At 30.4% G+C, this 16,700-nt stretch overlaps 1 long non-coding RNA gene across 1 annotated transcript; it reads right to left on the bottom strand.

The window, feature by feature from the left end:
• Positions 1–14,294: 14,294 nt before the first annotated feature.
• Positions 14,295–16,156, bottom strand: LOC111894481 (uncharacterized). The gene is made up of 2 exons (XR_002851238.3): positions 14,994–16,156; positions 14,295–14,764 (listed from the first exon to the last, which is right to left on the bottom strand). It is a non-coding gene; the product is annotated as an uncharacterized LOC111894481 (long non-coding RNA).
• Positions 16,157–16,700: the final 544 nt, after the last annotated feature.

Genomic DNA, 16,700 nt, shown 5'->3' with positions numbered 1-16,700 from the left:
GTTAATGATGTTTCTCAATCTCAGATGTATTTGGTGGCCCTTAATGTCTCCATTATATAAACTTCTATTAAGTTTATTTTTTTTGAATCATCGTTGAGTTAAAATTTCGTTACACGTAACAAATAACGACAAAAAAAAAAAAAAAGAAAGAAAAAAAAAACTGTATACGTAAGATTAATTTTATCAATATTGGCTTGAGCATAAAAATGAAAGGGTTATTAATGAACTTTACCGTTGTCGGCTTCTTTGTCGCTATGATGTTATGCTTCTTTAGGCAATAGGAAAAACAATCGTGATGACACCTTCAATCCAAAGGGATGAGATGACCCTGGTAGACGAGGGTAACCTCTTATCATTCACTTGCCTTCTTTTTTATGTGCTAGGTTTGAATTTATATTAGACAGCCGAAAAGGAATCTTAAGAAAGAAAGATTGGGAACAAGACATTCCGAAGGAAAACATAAAGACAAATCGATTTATCAGGTAATTACTTTTTGTTTTGTTTATATTTGGGTATGTTTTTTTGTATACATAGTAAACAACAAATTTGTTGGAAGTGTTCATATATGACTATTAGTACCGGCTATAACAAGTTATAGTTTACGTGACGTATACATGACATATATGTAGCAAATATAATTATCCAGGAGGATAATGAACTATTAGTTTTGTTCACATTTAGACATTTTTGTTGTTCACATCTAGGCAATTTCTTTTTTTGTTCACATTCGACCATCAAACTTGTTGAAGTTGTTCATATAATATCATTGTTTCAGAAATTCAAATCGGTAGTTAAAGTCGTTCATCTAACCTGTTAAATTTGTTCACATAATACAATGACTTATGAAATCGAGACACATGGTTCGATTTGACACAAGACCATTATTTGTTGTTTAAGGCGGGGTTCAAACCGGACGATTAAACTTCTGTTTTACGATTAGTATCCTAATGGAAGCTTGAGCTTGCTCCTCCATGGTGCAGGGACTGGAAAATGAGGAGCAAAGTGGGAAACTAGGTACATGGTTATACTAGGTATAGCTCATGCTCTCGCGTATTTACATCATAACTGTGTGCTCGTAATTTTCCATGGAGACATGAAAGCCATGAATGTGTTATTAGGTCCGAACCTACAACCCTACCTTGGTGATTTTAGGCCGGCTAGATTTGTTACAAAAGACCAAAACTAGAAACCTCAGTTGGCTTTTAGTCCTAACAAAATGGATAATAATCGTAAAACAAAAGTTTAATCGTCTTGTTCGAACCCCACTCTAAAAAACAAATGGTGTTCTTGTGTCAGATCGAACCAAGTGTCTCGATTTCAGAAAATAATGGTATTATGTGAACAAATTCAACAAGTTGGACGAACGACTTCAACTACTGATTTAAATTTCCGAAATAATGGTCTTATGTGAACAACTTCAACAAGTTGGATGGTTGAATATGAACAAAAAAATGCGTAGATGTGAACAAAAACAATAGTTCATTACCCTCTTGGGTAATTATCGTTGGCACATATATGCCACGTAAGTTGTTACTTGATACAACTGGTCATAATGGTCATATGTGAACACTTCTAACAAGTTCGTTACTTAGATGTGTACCAAAAAGTTGCCCAAATATGAACAAAATGAAAAGATAATTATCCGGATAAGTTAATTACCCAACATCAAATGGGGAGATAATTTAGAGGTCACATGAGAGTAAAAGGAAATCATCAACTCGTCCAATAAGTTGTTTGATGGAGTTTTCATGATGAAATTCGTCATCTCAAACTTTAACCTTATGTGTTGGTTGTACATTGACAAGATGAGTTGTACTCTAGCCTCTAGTCATATTAAGTTCAAAAACTAGATGTGATGAGAAGATTGTTGATCCTTGTGGCGATTCCATTGTTTGAGGAAATAACTGTGAAGAAATTAGTGATTCCATTTGAAACTCTCTATTGGAATGGAGTAAAATGTATTTAGATTAATGATTTTGACAAAGTCTTTTGTAAATAATTGAAAATAATAAATAATAACAAAACATGAAGTATTTGAAATCTTCAAAGTGATTTGATGACTTCAAAGAATTCATAAAGGTTTTATAAGAAAGGAATCTCCACAACTTCATAATTTGAATGGGAATCATGTATTAAGGATGAAATCACAAAATCCAAACTTTGGATACTTGTGTTATTAATTCATTCGGATGATCATTAAGTATTTGAAAGTTCACTAAGAACTTCTTAGTTGGTTGGAGTAGATAGGAACCAAGGTAGAAGCTATCAATAGCTTTTAATCCAAAATTAATGTTTGATGCTTACATAAGTTTCTTTATAGCTCTTGTAGCATTAAGTTGAGTTAATCATTAAGTCATGGTAATTATAGGAATTAATTGAGATAAAATAATGTTATTTGAACTTATTTAAGTCATATATGAAATCTAGATGCACTAGTTACAAAATAGGATGTCTAAAAATGAAAATTGTGGGTGTTTTTTGCTTGATGGGCGGGACATGAGCCATATGATAAAAACCGACAAGATCCATGTTTAGGTATGTATTTATGTCGCAAAAAACTTGTTTTGCTCATAACTTCTTTTACCCGTACTCGAAATCGCCTACAATTTTCCCGCATGTTCTTCTTTTAACACGAGGACGGTTTTTAAGCAATAAAAGTTAAGTTTTGGAATTAAGAAATTAATAAGTTACTTAATGGACCACTTATGGGTTTTGAAAATAATAAACTATATACATGTAGGAAGGAGTAGCCGGATAATCTTTGTGAACTTGAGGTGTACGGGAAATTTCTACATGACACTAGTAGTGTTTGAGATGCTTAGAATTGAGGAAGAATTATGTTGCTTGCTTAGCATTGGACCAAGGTGAGTACATAATCCAAAGTACATGTACCCTACTACTTGTTTGAAATATTTAAAAAGCATTACTTATAGTCTTATACTTGAATGACTTGTTAGCTCTGTGGTCTTATGGTATATGTGTGTATGACATGAAAATGAATTTAGGACATGCTTTGTCTTGGAAAATGTTTTATGGTTTTGAAAAAGTGATATTGGACCATCCTTACTTGTGAATTGCATGTGGGATGGGTTAAGAGAGTCCATGTGATTTATATTACATGTAAAAGGTGAAAATCCATGTAGAAGCATCCAATATCCTGGTTTAAAGCAAAAACTTCACGATGGGCTTAGCAACCCCATTCCATGGAAGACATAAAACATGTTTAGATGCCAAACACAAACACAACATGTATTTAATCTGTGTAAAACGCAATACGAAAAGAATACAACACATTTTTAACCATGTTACACGAAAACACAAATTTATATTTAACCATTCTACACAAATTAATATATTGTTATAAAATTCCTTAAACAAAAATTACAATAGAAATATATTTTCTTGTAAAAGTAATTTAAACAAACTATAATCAAATCAACACCTTAATCCATAACCAAATATGAAAATAAGTTAGAAGTATTACAAAAAAAATATCATATTAGTGTTTTGACTTTTGAATGACTAAGATGCCCAATCAAAACATGGATAGAGTATGACTACTTCATCATGTTATTGTTTCAACTTTTAAGTGATCACTAATTGCCAAATCAAACACAATCCTTCCTATAAAACGTATTCATAAAAATATTTTAGATATAACATATTTAATTATCCCGAAAAATAAAGTAGATCAGAATCATACATATGTCCCAATTCCTATGTCTTTCTCATGATTATTTATGTAAATTAAGCCACACACTATAATGCCTATACAATATTACCTTTTGAGCTAAGAAAAATGATTCTCATAAAAACAAAATATAAACTTTCTCTTAGTTTTAACATTTTTAGAGGCTTTGAGGGCGAGATTTTTCTGGGGAGTGGATTTGGATGAGCGAAACATGCATTAGGTTAGATGGGATAGAGTTTTAGAAGCTAAGGAGGAAGGAGGTTTGGGCGCAGGGAGTCTTTTTTCCTTTAATAGGGCTATGATGTTACGTTGGTAGTGGAGATTTTATCACTGTCCAAATCTTTTGTGGGTTCATGTTATAAAATCTTTGTATGGTCCTGACGGAGGGTGTGGGTTGGTGATATTGAGAAGAGTTGGCACAGGTACTTAGAATGGAGTCATTCGTATGATCACCCAACTTAAAGATAGAGGTATATATATTCAGTATTTATGTCCTATTAGGATTGGGGATGGGTGTTACACATCTTTTTAGCGGGATCGATGGATGGGTGACGAGCCGTTGGCGACTACCTTTCATAGATTTCATGTTTTCGATACCTTTAGACATTTGAATGTTAGTGATTGGATGTCTAAGGGTTAGGAGTTGTCTACTCTAAAACGTATTCCTAGAGGTGGAGTTGAGCAGGAGCAGTGGGATGGTTTACTTCTGATTATACAAAATATACAGATGCAATCGGTTCCTGGTAGATTGGGTTGGATTGTTGACATTACCGACACCTTTTCTATCTCTTCTGCTCGTGGCTATATTGATGGTAGTATGCTCTTCACAGGAGGTGAGTTGACCTGATGGAATAACTGGGTTCCTATTAAGATTAATAATACTATATGGAGAATTCAAGTACTTAGTATTCCCAATAGAGAAAGATTGTCTCATAGGGGATTTTGGTAGATTTGATTCTTTGTCCCGTGTATACTGGTTGTGTGGAGACCGTTGAGCATCTATTTGCTGGGTACACTAATCTGATCGACATTTGGACACGTATAGCTATCTGGTGGGGCATTTAGGTTCCGAGACAAATTTTTGTTAATTATCTCATGTCATGGTCTTCGTTGATTTATATAAATAGAGGGTAGCATCAAGCGTTCGATGTTGTAGTTATGACTACATTTTGGTGCATTTGGAATTTTCGTAATTCATATATTTTTGGAGCGGTCATCCAAAAAAAATCTATGCTTTTTGATGATGTAGTTCATAGGGATTTCTTTTGGATCTATAATAGATGTAGGAGAGCCAAGATTAATTGGAATTTTTGGCTTCGTTATCGTATTTCTGCTAGTATTTTGATGTAATGTTTCCTTTTTAGCTTCTTGCTACTTTAATAAATCTTTTTCCGTTAAAAAAAAACTTTCATCATACTTAACGTCGAATGTTGTTCATTAATTTTCAGATTAATATTAAACAAAATTCAAAAAATCTAGAGATTCTTCATCTTTACACATGTTTCCATTTAACCGAAGGGAAGTAGCTAGTATGCAAAATCGAACAAAATATCTAATTTAACAAGGAGTCAAGCAGGATACCAAATGTCATCGTACCAATCCATGACATATGTGATAAATCTGAGATGGTTATACTTGTGTTTCTTTAACATACAACAAAATATAGCTAGAGAAATTAATGCAAACCTCAAGATATTGTACAAAATTAATGAGCTAAAAATGCATGACATATATGAAAGTTATAAATAAAAGTTCTTAAAAAAATGTCGTTTATGTCCCCCAAATGTCAAAAGAGCTTCAAAATTTCAACATATGAGAAATTAATGCAAACCTCAAGATATTGTACATAATTAATGAGCTAAAAATGCAAGACATATATGAAAGTTTTAAATAAAAATTCTTAAAAAATGTAGTACATGTGCCCTAAATGTCAAAAGAGCTTCAAAATCTCAACATATGTGTAAGGTCCACTGGCTGATCTATGTAGGTGCCCGGGTAGCCCATGTTATCCCTCAAATTTCCAGGCACGATGAAATTTTTTTGATAATTTTTTTGGTGTAATGCAATTTTTTCTGTGTGCTACCCCAAACATTTACATGTGCTATATTTGACGTTTTGTTCTGGCTCCGCCACTGGTAAGGTCGAAGACATTTAATCAAAGAAATCATTTTTAGTTTACTCATAGAAGAATAAAACATTAATGCAGTATATAAGAAGAGGTGGAGATGAAGAACATACCTGAAACTGTATGTACAGTGACACCGGTGAGCATGAGTTGATTAGATTCTAATGGCATGCATGAGCTGGAGAAGCAAAGAGGATGACAAGTCGTAGGAGGGAAAATCCAAAAAACTGGAGTTGGGAAATGTTTTGGCCTTGGTTGCATGACCTAATGAGTTTTTAGGTTTTCTGTATTAAAAATGATAATATAAGAAAACAATACAAATTTTTACCATGTTTATGCGCATAGTATATGTATTTCATGTCACACACAAATTCTATTTGTTTCTTATACGTGTTTAAACTGATAAATTTGTGTTTGGCCTATAGACACAAACACGAATTACGAATTTCAAATTTGTGTTGACATGTAGGGGTGTTCGTTTGGATGGATCGGTTCGATCTGATATGATCAAGTGATCCAAATTAATCGGTTCAATAACATAAATAAACACAAAACCAAAATTTCCCGAACCCTTACCCAAAAAACATGTCTCATGTCTTGAATTGTCGAGTCTAGATTTCAAGATTGATAAGAGTATGGGATGAAGATGCGCCTGCGGAAGTAAGAATCCATGATGAAGATGAAGAGATGGTTATGAGTTTATTATCTTCGTAACCTTGTACTTAAAACCTTGGTTGGGTTTTGAATTGAATGTTATATATATATATATATATATATATATATATATATATATATATATATATATATATATATATATATATATATATATATATATATATATATATATATATATATATATATATATAGGTCTACTAAATTAGGTCTACTAATTTAGCAACCTTGAATTTAATGGATTATATAAAGGAGTAGAAAAATAAAAACTAATTGGGTCTCTTGGTCGAAAAACACTATATTAAGCTGAACGTTGTATACGTTTTTGCTAATTTAGTAGACCTATATATATATATATATATATATATATATATATATATATATATATATATATATATATATATATATATATATATATATAGGTCTACTAAATTAGCAAAAACGTATACAACGTTCAGCTTAATATAGTGTTTTTCGACCAAGAGATCCAATTAGTTTTTATTTTTCTACTCCTTTATATAATCCATTAAATTCAAGGTTGCTAATAACTAGACCTTATCTAAGACCATTTGACTTTTTGCAAGACCGTGATTTGGATCGAAAGAGGCTACTAAAGTGAACTACTTTTAAATTATGAAGAAAACATAAAGAGTAGAAAAAGAAACAAGATAATTGTGATAATATACAACTAAAGACACACGGTCTTCAAGAGAATAACATGAGTGTCATGATGCTCTGCGTAATTTAAGAGGAATGAATTAAATGATGTTAATCAATGAGACTTTTTGCTTATTGCAACATGCGATGTTCAATTTCAAGTTGTATGAATGAACTATTGAAGCTTGACTATATAATACAGACTAAAGATGAAAGGTCAAATCAGGATTAAGATCATAAGATTCCAATATAGATCTTGCTTCAGATAGATTCGACTACGATTGATCTCGTTTTTTGGCTTATGGATTCATAAAATCATAAGATATTGAGATGAGGATTGATATTTTAACAACTATAAATCTAATAGTTTATGTTTGGTTGGTATTTTGTGTTTTATCATTGTATCAAAATGCTCACTTTGAATCCAATACACAATTACTTTTTCATTAATGATCAGGGATTTTAGGTCAGATTTGTTTATCTATTTCGTTTATTCCCTTTTTAGGGATTGAAGAAAAAGACACCCCATTTGCTACTTAGACAACCTAGCTAAAAAACACATCATTTAATAATTACATGATGATTTCTTTCTATTTTTAAATAATTATTATATAATAATTATTTAGACAAACTAGCTAACCCTTTGATTATATATAAAAACCGATAAAAATAGATTATTTTATAGAAAATTAATGTAAATAAAATATGATTTTATGTAGTTAACAACTTTTTTAAAAAACAAATATGTTAGCCATTTTTTAAAAACAAATATGCTAGACCATTTTTAAGCACAACCCACCATTCCACTCTTTGATTAAATACTTCAAAATCCTAATTTTTTATTAGGCTCCTAGAACACACATCTGGACTCTTTTAAGCACTCAATCTTCACCGGTCACACTCATTGGATGTCTCATTTCGATCATGGTTGTTCCAATCATCGACGTCGAACTGCTCAACGGAATGTCAATCATCTTGACTAAAATTTTTGTCATCTTCGCCCACTAATTAAAGTGCCGCAATCAGAATATCGTCATTAAACCACTGCCATCAGACCATTTAAACAACATACAAGAGGCAAATATATATATATATATATATATATATATATATATATATATATATATATATATATATATATATATATATATATATATATATATATATATATATATATATATATATATATATATATATATATATATATATATATATATATATATATAGTTCTTTATCTCTCTCTTTCCCTTTCTATCCCTCTCACTCTTGATTTATCATCCCAGAGGCAACTGTGGTGATGGTGTAGCGGTTGTTGATGGGCGGTAGTAGGTTTCTCTCTTTATCTGTCATCGTTTGAGATACCGTGCATGCGGTGGTAGGTCTTTAAAGGTTTTCGACATATGAACCGGTAGAATGGTGGTGATAACAAGAGTAGTTGTATTAATATGGATTAAGAAGATCGAGTTTTAATGTAAATAATTTATTATCATATTTTATAAAAGAAATTCAATGTTATTGATACTAAAAGCTATAGAAACGTATTAATATCGCATGAGTGTTGTTATAATGTTCTCTATAAATATGTTTTATGAAACAAAGTTCCTTCTGCAAAAGTTACAAAAGCTCGAAAAGACATAAATTTTAATGTTAGAAATTGTTTGACTTTCGGGTGTCCAAAAAGTGTCTAATACACTAGGACTATTATTTGTTTGCTATTTTTTATTTTATCCATTAGGCGTGAAACTATGCGTGTGGGTTTTGATTTATTTAAAAGAAAAATTAAATATGAAATTCTAACCATTTGAAGTTTGAATTTATAAAAAAAATAAACAAAAGAAATTGAATTATTAAAACTAGATTGTTACTTTTTCTTTAAAATTAAAAAAAAAATAATTTAGATAAAAAAAACTAATGAGACTTTAATTTAGTGATTTTAAAATTAGAAGGAAAGTTCATTAATGAAATTAATATGCATTTATTATTACATTTAAATATTATATGAAATTTAATAAAATAGAAAAACCATAAAATGACATGTGAAAAATAATGAAAATAATAAGAAAAGTAATGTAGCATAATATATTAAAAGAAGACAAGTGACAAAATTATTTTTATTTATTAGGAAGGACGCAAAATTATATTTTATATATCTTATTTTACTAATTTCTTAATAACATTAATAATAATAATAATTATTATTTCAAAATAAATAATTTGAACCAGAAAGGATTCCCCGGCGTTGCCGGGGTTGGAAGGTATTGCTTTGTAAAGTAAAGTAGCATGTTGAATTGAATTGAGATAATCCAGTAAAGGAAGATAAACAATGTCATCTAATTACATAAGTAAAGAAATCTAAATAATTATTTCTTACAATAAATGAGGAAAATAAAGAAATGACGTCACAAATTGAACTTTATTGCCATATTTGGCAGCGGCCGGAAAACCAATCCGAAAAATATAGACCGTAGTTTTTTTTTTCCCGTTAATGTGAGGGTAATTTGGTCTTTTCAGGTAGTAGAGACTGAATTTGTGACAACGGGTAAACCATATAGACCATTTATGTAATTTTTGCGGTGGTGGTGGTGGTGATGGCAGATGGTGGGTGGCTTTATGGTATTGGGCGGGTATTTTCTAATAAATAAAACATTAATTTAAAACGAAAAAGAAAAATATAGATTAATAAAAAAAATCGGATTACGATTAAAAGAGTAATTTTGGTTTCCATCGTTATCCTCAATGTGTTAAATCTGGTAAACCATGAGGACCAAAAAAGACAAAAAGGAAGCAACGTTAAAATGACCCAAATATAGTTGAGAGACCATTTTTCAAATCAAAGTGAAAGAGTTGTTTGTGAACAAAAGCATAAAAGTGAAGGGTCAATGTTGTAAGTAGAAATACTAATAATAAGTGATAAAAGGCGAAAGTTATGAAAAATTCAAACCAAAGTTAAAGGGTTTTTGTGAACAAAAGCATAAATATGAAGGGTCAATGTTGTAAATAGTGGATGATCAAAAGAGAACAAAAATGTGCCAATTTAATATTAAAATTTTCCATTAAAATTTTCCAAAACTTTAATATATATATATATATATATATATATATATATATATATAATAATAATAATAATAATAATAATAATAATAATAATAATAATAATATTTTGAATAATAGTAAATATAATAATATAACATGAAAACGTCATTTTAAAAGAATTTAACGCTAATTATTAATAGAATTATTATAAGGGAACTAAATTTGAAACAATTAATATAAATACAGATAAAAAGTTACAACTAAAATCATTTTTTTTAACAAATGACGATCTCTATAATTTACTATGTACTAAGAGAGTTGATAAGGTTTGAACCGAATGGAACGAGAAGATGGCGTGGGGAGGGGAACCACACCCCATAACACAATACCGAAGGTGCGGTTTGTGTGATGCGGTTTCCGAGTGAAGGGAGGCTCTCCCGCCTCTTTCATTTGATTCGTCTGTTTTTTTTTTCTAACACTAATTTTAACGGTTATTTTAAAAAATTACTTTTTTCTTTTATATATATATATATATATATATATATATATATATATATATATATATATATATATATATATATATATATATATATATATATATATATAGTTAGTTAGTTAGTTAGGATCGTATATAACCATCAAATATTGTATGAATGTATGACCAATTCTAAACGAATCATTATATAAGTAAATAATAATAACTTTAACAATAAATAATTATGGTGAATAAATGAATCAATTAATAAGCCATTAAAATAGACATACTTTGATGAAACGTTACAAAAAAATAGATAATAAATAAATATGTAGTGTATAAGGGAAATAGTCAAAGATATACAAATTCTTATGAAAACATATAACCATTTTGAACTATAAGTTGGCCACACAGGACAAACATACAAATTTATAACAAAACAATAATATATATTTAAAATCATATATAGATGTAATTGTGTTTACTGAGTAAAATACAAAGCAATAATATGTAGCTTTCAACTTACCAAATTAACTTTTATGTCTTCATTTATACTAATTTTTTAGAATGTTCAATCCTAAATATCTTCATACCTTAAAAAAAAAAAAAAAAAAAAAAAAAAAAAAAAAAAGTTGAGTTTAAGTATGCTCAATCTTTTAGAATTTTCGTTATTTCATAATGACAAGTCCAGATTTGTGAAGTGTATCATCGGAAATGAAATTTTATTCTGTTGTTTTTTTTAATATAAACTTTTTTTCTAATTAAAAATATATAATCTTGGTACCAAATATTGTAACTCTTCTCTTTCTTCTTTATAGATGGAAAATAAAAAATTTTAATTAAATGATTTATTGGTTAACGTGAAATGCTAAAGATAAAGACATGCAAAAACCATAAAAAACAAATAAAAATTTTTCAAGAACAATTACAGATTTTTAAAGAATAGTATTATATAGTATAAATTTTGTGTGTAGTCTTTAAAAATGATTATAGATTATTAAAGAATATTAGTTAATATTATAAATTGTGCATATTCGTTAAGAATGGTTACATATTCATAAAGAATACAATAAATAAGTTGGTGTATATTTCTAAAAAATGTCGTAATATTCTTGTTTTATGTTATAAAAAATGTTCTTTTATGTTATAAGAATAATACTATATATATATATATATATATATATATATATATATATATATATATATATATATATATATATATATATATATATATATATATATATATATATATATATTCTTAAAGAATTTTAATTGTAAAAAAATATATTTTAATGAAATCGTATTCTATAAGAATGAAAGATTGAAAATATATGTTCATATATGTTTCATTACGTCGTATCTTAAAAATATCTTTTATTTAAATTTATTAAATAAAATATAATATTTGATTTGATTTTTATTAATTAATTTGACATAATTAGTTGCCTAATATATAAGTAATTTTCATTTCTCTCTCTTCATAAAATTTAATATTTGCCTTTATAATTAATTATGTGTAATTATTGAGTAATTGCTAGTCCATGTTAGTAGCATGTATGTTAATATATTATCCTTTTTTTTTTTTTTAATCTAAAGGCTAGAACTTAGTCATACATTCACACAATACTTGTGATTCATATTTAATCCTAACCCTATATATATATATATATATATATATATATATATATATATATATATATATATATATATATATATATGTGTGTGTGTGTGTGTGTGTGTGTGTATGTATTACCATTTACACATCTATAAATACCTCATTACTTTCACCTTCAAATTCACACATTCTTCTATCAAATTATCTCTAGTTTCTACAAAAAATGAATCCCAACAATCCAACCGAAAATTCCGATAGAAGAAAAAAACCAATGTTTCGAGTTCAAGTACCCCAACTCGAAACATTTTCGCCATCAATTCAACCCAAGGGGTTTACCGTCCCTAACTTGATTCCCCCATTCAATCTCCTCCGCAATTCCAATACCAAAATGTTAGGAAATAATCCTCCATGCAAGTGTTAAATGGTACTCCAAATATATTCACCAACTTTGTCATTTTTTCCGATCAACTTTCACCAAATCAACCCCAAAACAAAACCCTGCTCTATCAATCTCAAACCCAAAGCCAAATACCACCCTTTCACTCTCAACCACAGTATTGAAGCCTCAATAAGTCGGAGGAGGAAATTGTACGGGAAACTCAACACACCCCACCCACCCACGCCGTAAAGGAAAACAACCTGTGCGGAGAGGCTACAAAGTAGAGGCCGACAGCGTTGTGGCATTCCTAATTTTACGGTCAGAAAAGACATTTTTATTTATGCTTATTTTAAAAATAGAGTTTAATTATATAGCAGAATTTGTTCTGTAAAAGTATTTCCAAATAAATGTTTCTTATTTATTATTGAAACCTGGGAATGTCATAACTGATATAAGAAACATAAGCATAAACGTAATCATTATTAGCCTTACACCATCTAATGGCCTAGATTTCCTCGAATCTTTCATCAAATGCAAACATCAAATACCTTCGTATTGTATTGATAGTGGATAAGGTTGGTAAACTTGGGAGTACATAGGGTTTTCAACCCACAATAATATAGTTTATATGTTTAGTTATCAAACAATTAACCTGATTACCCTTCCTTATTTTCTTCTATTTTTATTCTTAAGGACCTGCCCTAAGGATCATCATAATCATTGTTGCTGAAAATAGTGTCTCAGAGATTTCCTTATAATACATATCAGTAGATTTTCTATTTATATTCATTCCTAAAGATTTATTCTAAAGTTCATCAAAATTATCATCGTTGACAATATCGTTTCATGGATTTCTCCACAATACATATCAGTAGGAAGTAGATTACATCAAATAGACACATAGTTCATTGCTTACAAGTTATAAAATTGCCTATGTTCCACGAGATATTCATCAATAGTCTGGTGGTTGTCATTTATACTCTGTTAGATGACTATATCGCTTAGTACAGTAGTACTAGTAGGTTAAGACCTTTTGTTATTATATTCATCTCTCACCATCCATCTCCCTCGTTATTCTATTCATCCTTCATTACCCATCACTACCCAATATATTATAGATATGAAAATACATATATGGTAAATTATATAAAAATCATCATATAATATTTCATCTAACACATAACATTTTAATCATAGATAATATGCACATATAGCATTCAATTTATCTAAATACTTCATATATATATATATATATATATATATATATATATATATATATATATATATATATATATATATATATGTGTGTGTGTGTGTGTGTGTGTGTAAGAGAGAGAGAGATGGAAGTAACTATGCACTCACTTGTTAAAAGTGGATGACTAAAAAGTTAGGCAATGCTTTGCTTCAACACTTAGCTTTTCCTGTGATGTGACTTAGGTTCGTATCACTAAATCTTAGTCTTATATTCTTGGCGACTAATGATAGTCTAGATTCCTCACTAATTCCAATGGCTACATCGATATATATCAAGTATGGAGCAACTAGGTAGGATCATATCGGAGATAGGGTTCGTTTGATATACAAAGTATACCGTTTGGAATTCCCACTTTAAACACCTCAGTAAATTCAACCTAGGCATCATTCCCGTAAGAAGATCAATTAGTATAATGACTTAAAATCACTGATAAATCTTATTTATAAGTTCATAATAACGACTATGAACATAAATATATGTTACACTTGAAACATAATAAGCGTAGTTTAACTTAAAGAGGTTTCTGACAAGAGTCCGAGTAGTTCGCAGACAGAACTTCGACCCAAACACTCTATCTCTTCGACGACTCAGGTGTTCGCTAAAATCATCTAAAATCTAGGGGAAAATTGGGCTAAAATCTCAGAGAATCGTAGAGAGAAGTTGGAAAAATGTGATGAATGGAATGAGGGGTTGCTACCCTTTTATAAGCAGATTTTGACCATGTGCATTGCACCTTTCTAGGTGTGCATCACACACTTAAGGCTACGTCTCCCCTTCCGTTTAGTTTCATGTGTCGGCTTCTCTGTGGTCTGCGTTGCCACCTTCTAGAAGTGTGTGCCCTGCTCTCGGCGTGCTTAGCGCTCTGTGCAAAAATACAGATTTGTAAATTATGTAACTTCTTCATAAAAGCTCTACTTTCGATTTTCTTTATATCCACGCTGTAACGTCCCAAAATTTAATACCAAAAATTTCAATTTTATATTAATAAAATCATTATCTAAAACAATATCATAAAACCATAATGAACTCAGAGTATGTCAATAAACTTCCACAAGTTGTCTGGAACACTACTGAAGATAAGTTCGGCTTACCATCCTCAAACCGACGGCCAGTTAGATGTTGTCAATCGTTGCCTTGAGCAGTACCTTCGATGCTTCGTTCACCAGCAACCCCGCAAGTGGCACTCTTTTCTTTCTTGGGCTGAGTTTTGGTATAATACTACGTACCATATCTCGACCGGGATGACTCCATTTGAAACTTTCTATGGTCGAACCCCTCCCGTGATTCCGCACTACCAGGACGGTAAATGCCAGTACATGAAGTTGACAAAATTTTAGCCTCCAGGGATGCTATATTGCGACATCTTAAAGAAAATTTACTGGCCTCAGTCAACCGAATGAAACAGCAGGCTGACTCGCACAGGAGGGACATTGAATTCCATGTGGGAGATTTGGTGTTTCTGAAACTTCAACCCTACCGTCAACAGTCGGTCTTCAAGAGAGCATACCAGAAGCTTGCAAGCAGGTTTTATGGGCCCTATCCTATAGAAGAGAAAATCAGCAAAGTGGCTTATAAGCTTAAGCTACTGTCTACTTCACGAATTCACCCGGTCTTTCATGTGTCTCTCCTCAAGAAAAAAAATTGGTGATGATACTACTGTTTGCACTGAGTTACCACATGTAGCAGATGAGGGGAACTTACTACTGGAACCTGAGGCAATTTTAGACCACCGTTGGATCCACCAAGGTTCAAAATTGATGGAGGAGAGCTTGATTAAGTGAAAAGGGCTACCTGCTGATGATGCGACATGGGAAAATACCAAGGAACTACAGGAGAAATTCGTTAATCTTCACCTTGAGGACAAGGTTCCAGTCTCAGGGGTGGGTGATGATAGGATAAGAAAATCTTAAAGGGTACCCAAAAGGAATCCAAAATATTTGGATTAGCACGTGACTAATAGAGCAGTTCACAACTGTCGAGTTTTACTTTTTCATTTAGTAATTGTTTTTTTAATTTTTCCTAAGACAAAAGTAGGAGCAGTTTTTTTATCTCTTGTATTTTTGATCAGTTTAAACGGAGAAGAAGGTGGCAAATTTCTTAGTAACTTCCTATGGGAATTTCTTTGTAACTTCCTGTGGTTTGTTCTCACCCAAGGTAAAACTTGCTTAATCATCGTAAGCTTTGACTGAGACCTAACATATGGGCTCAACTACCTCCAATTTTTCGGCGATAACGATGATAATACAAACTAGAAGATTTTTATATCTGTTAGTATATTGATTGATTGCATTTTCATTTTTTGTATCTATTAGTATATTGATTAATTGTATTTTCATGGGCGGAGAAATGTATAGTAGTAGGTGTATCCAGAAAAAAAAAATCCGATCAAATATAATAACGTATATTGATTTTATGGGTGTGTGTTTACAACTTATTGAAGGAACGACAACGAGAAATATATATATTTTTATCGGCAAAAAAGCAATGTTTCACAAATTTGAAATCGCTGATTGTGTTGCTTAAAATGAAAGAAATAAATGAAACTATCGAGTGAGACTCTTAAACACATTCGCACATAGGTCCCTCCTTGTGTATTTTGGGTTGTATTTACTTCATGTATCCGATCCATATTATATAGTCTGACCTATTGTATTCATGCATGTATTTTGCCTTCATATTTTCTATAAATAAAAGAGGATCATTATGAAAAAATATTCAACTATCATGGTATTAGAGTAAAAGATACATAATTATCTCTTAACACATCTCTTTTCTTCTTCCCCATCTTCCTTTCCGAG

Source organism: Lactuca sativa, chromosome 4 (genome assembly GCF_002870075.4).
Source record: "Lactuca sativa cultivar Salinas chromosome 4, Lsat_Salinas_v11, whole genome shotgun sequence".
Classification (NCBI taxonomy): Eukaryota; Viridiplantae; Streptophyta; class Magnoliopsida; order Asterales; family Asteraceae; genus Lactuca; species Lactuca sativa.
The sequence above is the reverse complement of the archived record's forward strand: the minus strand, read 5'-3'. Positions and strand labels throughout refer to the sequence as shown.